This window comes from Aphis gossypii, chromosome 1 (assembly GCF_020184175.1).
Source record: "Aphis gossypii isolate Hap1 chromosome 1, ASM2018417v2, whole genome shotgun sequence".
NCBI classification, from domain to species: Eukaryota; Metazoa; Arthropoda; class Insecta; order Hemiptera; family Aphididae; genus Aphis; species Aphis gossypii.
The window spans coordinates 85,979,380-85,985,754 of NC_065530.1; positions in this window are offsets into that span (position 1 = coordinate 85,979,380).

Here is a 6,375-nt window from a genome sequence, read left to right on the forward strand (position 1 = left end):
ATATGGACATTATTAGACAAATATATCACATATAGGTAACGTTCTCCCTATATATATACATATACTCAAAAACCATAGTAATACGCCACGCGCCATCAACGACGTACACAAAAACGCATTTCAGAATGATAATAACGTATACGGCTTGTGCGTGCGCGCTGGTGCAAATTGACGTTGACGATTTAATATTCCCTTTCGCGTTTATCCGTCCTACACTATTATATACACGTATATTGTAGTGTATAATTTACGCATAATCAATCGTTTTCGCTTCGGAGGAATGACAATAACACAATGTGACGTTATATTTTAACGAACTGTTCGGATAGTCGGTCTCCGAGCAACACCATGATATATTTAATACAGTATATACGCTGCTCTTCATAAAATACAATCTTTTTCACATAACATAATATATCGTATGCTGGAAATTCTTTTTTTTCCGATTCTTATATTACGTAACATTTACTTTGTTATTATGGATCCTGGCTCGAGATACAGACGATCAGCGCGCCAGATAATTTCATTTTTTTTTCCTTTCTGTCGGTTACTCGGAAATTTCAGCATCGACGAGCAGTGTGTGTGAAAAGTTAATTAAGGTATCTGGTTGATCACCTGTATTATTATTAAATCGTCTGCTAATTAAAAATTAGAAATTTACAGTATTATATACAGTATATAGGTAGACGATGGTTGAGATTTTTTATTAACCATCATACCATGTATGTACACAACGGTTCATGATCACGAATTATAAGTGATAACACTATAACAGCAGCTTATATATTTTGTACCTGTGAATATTTTGTGGAAGAATTGACGAATTTGTTGTCCTTCGTAAGTTGTGACCTGGTGGAACTTTCATATACCAATTTTAATACCGTCTAAGATTAACTTACATAAGGGTGGTTTTATTTTACTATACTCCCTTGTGAAAACTTGCAAGTTCACGATTATTATATGCATACCACAGGTCGTTGTTATAATTAGTAAAATTATCTTGGTCGCTCATCTTCTATATATACGTATCTAAGTAAACGGAATTCCGACTGCTTAGTATCAGGTCACAATCCTTCCTCCACTACACACTTTATATATTAGTTTGTCGTCGTTGATATGACAATATTAATTACAACTTACCTACCAAAGTAACACCTAGTTAATAGTTATATTCTTTTTTTGTTTTTTGATATATTTGACATCATATGTCGTTTAGATGTTAAATTGGTTCATATATTATAACACGGTGACATATGTAATATTTCCGATGGTGCCATTATCAACACATGTTGTTTCCAACGGTTTAAATGTTACTATTGAGATTAAGACCTACATTTTAATCGATTTCATATTGAATAATTTCAGAGAAAAGTTGACATTTTGAAAGTAAGTTTGGTAATATTTCATAATTTGTATGAATATGTACGTCGATAGTTACGATGCCAAAAGTTGCCCGTCTGTCACAATCACCACATTTTACTAGAGAAATGTTAATTTAAATCTTACAATTTTTAAAACACTAAACTTATTGAATTAAAGTACTTTTTTTATCTTATTTGATTATAAGATATACAGGACAATAAATCAATGTAGTATCTTATTATGTTTTAATATATTAAACTATTTTATTTTCTTTAATCAAACCGGACTTGTGTAATCTTTTTCTTAGTTATCGTCGACAAGGTATTATATACGAGACATCGTTGTAGTGTTAAGTAAAGTTGAGATATCGGCACTCGTTACATCCTTTACAATATAATATATTATAGTATATACATCGAACAACAACTATAACAATGTAATATATTATTTATCGTTTCTAGTCTCCCTTGGAGCTTTCGCGGAGAGAGAGAGAGCCATAAGTCACGGAATGCAGTCCACAAAGGTCCGGTGCGGCATCGGAATTTGTTGGCGTAAAACAATCGCGGAGAAAACTAACGTCAACGAGAACCACCCCATATATTATATATATAATTTCGCCCCGACAGACAACGGTCGTTATATATTATCATGTCTGTGGGCATTATAATAGATATATATACATATGTGTGTGTGTGTGTACATAATGGGTTCTCAAACCTCGCGAGAGTGTACAATAATAGTGTAACACAGTCATACGTGCAAGCAGCGTAAATACGATTTACGCGTATATAAAGGGCGTGCGTTTAAAGGCCAACATATATTCGTACTTGCGAAAGTTTGCATAGACCTGACGACTGGGATAGGGCGAAACACATTATTATTATTATTATTATCGTACAACAATATCACAATGAGCATAATATAATAATATGAACGTATTATTATTATTAGGTATAGCTAACTCTGCGGACTTGGAACTCGGACTTGGACCGCAAAACAATGGCCCAACCGTGGGGAACTGGCGAGTACGAGAACGAGCACAATAGGGACGTGCGTAACGCCGTCGCCTCTGATTCGTTACATAGTACTATCTGGTTATCAGGCAATAATTTTCCAGATTATAAGTAGTCAAATAATAAATAAAAGAAATATACGTAGTTATAATTTACGCCGTCTAGAGAAGATTTCAATAATATTTTATTGTTGTTGACTGAAATACAACCTCCGAGTTTAGTATTTATTTGGTGCGTCGTACGGGGGGATACGTAGTCACAGTTGTTTGTTTTTCAAGAGTGTTCCGAGCAAAAAATATTTTACTGACATTGTTAATTAGTCGTCTATTATATTTGATTTAATTTTTGGAAAAAAGTATTTTATTATATCTGATAAACCATCTAGTTCAAAGCAATCGTCTTCAGACCAACACGCAGATAGAAGCATTAATATCTGTCCCATTTGGGACAAGGGTTACCGCCAGTCTCGTCTATTAGTAGAACCGATTGTTCATTGACGCGTGACAGTAATATTTCCTTCCACACCTAACCTTTTACCAACAGCGGTGTTATTGTTGGTTCTTCTAGTGTAGTTAAATTTTCTCCGACTGGTATAAGTGGAATAAGTCACCGAACGAGCCACAACGAACCGGAGACCGTCGCCAGCACTCGACGCGTTGCCCGGAAATCGAGATCGGTCAGACGTCCGGCTTAAACATAAGATTGTAGAAGATTTTATGAATTTTAAATCATTTAGTTGTAAATAAATATTCGAACAAATAAATAATAACAAAATAAATCATGAATAATTATTTATTTCAACGTCAAGATTATACACAATACCGTTAATGTATATTATTATCATTTAATCCGTTACAGTGGCGTATTTTGACAGATTTTTCAGAGGTATTCAAAATATACCTCAAAATATGTCCGTATTAAATAAAATGAATATGATTTTCATAGTTTAGAATGTTTAGATAAAAATATTTTTATAGGCATGAACAAAATACTAATACATTGGGATTTCTTTACATAATTTAATTTGCATAATATTTCGCTTATTTTAATGCCATTAAGGTATTTGAATTAATATTCGTTTTTTGTTTATTATTTTTTTTATAAATATCGATAAAATTTTATTGACCGAGTCAAAAAACTTGAAAATGTAATACAAAGTTCTTCATAAGTTAATCTTATAATGATTCAAAAATTATAAGAATACATATGCACATTGTTTTATTAGCGTATTAAGTTCAAATATTGACAAAAATTCATCAAAATCGTGAATATTTCGTTTTTTAATATTCGATTTATCAGTGTTCAAAATTTAGACATTTCTATTGACCATTTTGAATCATACTACAATCAAACTATTTCTTTATTAAATAATTATTACAATTTATTAATAGGTATATCTACGTAGTTTCCTGCACTTAAATTATATTATTTTGATTATTTTTAAAGTTCAAAGTTTTTAAAGTTGTCTTACTGTTTAGTATTTTATTTAGAACACATTGTGTGACTTACACAAATTTTCAAATTTATTTTTAACATTAGTGTACATAATAAATAATACAAATGTCTGCATATTTTTTATAAAATGAATTAATAGATTTCATAAGGTATAACTTATGGCGCCATGGCGGTAAGACCATAACTCAATGCAATTATTGTCAAACATGTTAGACCATCTGGAAAAATCTAGATAGCAAAATGTCAACTATAAGGGCGTTTAAGAATTTAAAAGGAACATAAATTCAAAAATATGAACGCTATACAACTGGAAATGTGATAATGTTATGTTATGTCTGATAGACTTAGATTCAAAGTGAAGTGATGAATGTATTGATTTTATAATATTATATATTAATTTATTATTATGTATATTATATTTATATTTTTTTATAATATTAATATATTAATATAATATCGGCGACAGAGTAGAATGAGAGGTGCAAAATAGCAGTGTAAAAGCGAATCGTTATAGGCTACCGCAGGTACCTACACGCAGCCGGTCGCGACTCGCGAGACAGCAGGCGAGGGCCCTTTTGCGGATTTAGTCGAACGGGACGATGACGGAAGACTGTCGCAATGACTATACGGCTAGCCGAGGTACCGCAACGATTCTGGTCTTGCGGTATCTGCACGGCATCTACATCTGTTGTGATCAGTTGTGTTAAACGAAAACATCCATATATTATGTTAATCGGTAAGTGAAAATTTCAAGTATTTACAATGATTAGTTTTTGAGTTACTACCATGTAAAAAAATCGATTTGGTAGAAAACTGGTTTTGCGTAAAAATTCCCATTTTTCCTTCACTTTTTTTTTCTTTTTCTTAATTTTTTTGAAAACTGTTAGAAAATGTTTTCTTTTGACCTCTATAATGCACCAAGGATATTCACTATGCTATCGGAAACTACCCCCGACATTTGAAATAGAAGGATTATTTCGACTATAGTTATGATGTACATAGACACAAAAAAAAACACATCATTGTAAAATTAATACATTCATCACTTCGTTCTGAGTCTAACATAAGTTATAGGATTATAAGTTTAAATAGAAATGTATTTTGTTAATTTTTATTTTTTAATTAATTGTTCAATTATTCTTTAATATATAGGTATTAATTATTATTTTTTGTAAGCAAGCAAAATTAGTAACGAGGACTAATGTATTTTTAAATTGTATTTAATGGTTATTCTTGTTTTAATACTTATAACTTAGGTACTATTCTTTATATTAAGTTTACCGTGTCCTATCCTCCTATCAGTTATCACAGTGTTTAATATAACACAACATCATGTCAGTTATTATTAATGAGCATTAATTATTTATCCTAATCAATCCTGTATAGTGTCACTTCAGATAATATAGCATAATATATATATATATAGTTTAGATGCAGCTCGCTTACTTTATTTTACGAACAAGTCACTAATTATCCACTACAGAGTATAAAATACGTATCTATTTTTACACAATTATTTTTGTGTTATATTTCTGGTTGGATGTATACTTGGAGATTAAACATTGTCACTTTACTGTTCTATTATATATGCGTGAGTTCATCAAATGAATACAACTTTCAACAGTTTTAAATAGTCATACTGTCATACTAATATTATATAGTGGGTCACTATTTTTAAATTTTTTTTCACGATTATATCTCCAGATTTACTGCCTATACTATAATTTATATATTAAGCCATTAAAGTAACCATGGTTTTGGATAACATATTAACGCCGAATATTTTCTGAAAATGTTATCAAATTATTTTGCACAAATATAGTTCATTATTCATTGGTATTTGGTATTATAAACATAATACATTATAAATTATAATACTTTAATACCCTTATAGTCGCTGTGATTTACGAAGAACCGGAGTGGTTGTTGAGAATTAATTGTATTTCTTTCGATATTTTATAGCACCTCACCTCCTCTCATTATAAATTCAAATAGCGTTAAATACAATTAATTAAAAATAGTTTTCACGGAAAAAACAAATGAAAATCGGTAAATTTTGTTTTATACGCATTTTGTACAATTAGTTTTTTTTTCCAATGTTTTAATATTTCATTTGTGGAGTTAATAATTAAAATATACGGAAAGTTTTTGTAGAATGTCAACAACAAATTATTTGGCTTTATACTTCTGTATTGGATAATAAAAAAAGTTTTCTAGGTGGAGGGATAGTTTTGTATGGATTTTTACATAATTTTTACTCTTATTATGGTGTAATGTTGTTATGTACAGAGGGTAGGTTAGATTTCGTTTTAAGATTTTTGGAAAGTCTAAACTACGCGGCTGATGATGACAAAATAACAATATTATTACTGTAATATATTATACAATAGTATTTATTGCGCATATTATTTATATTATAATAATATTATGATTGCAGTGTGGCGATGCGCTGTGCGGAACTGCGGACTGAGAAACTATTTTCAAAATCCTATGCGGAGATCTTCAATCATTCGAAAAAATTTAATATCGCAATCCAACCATCAAG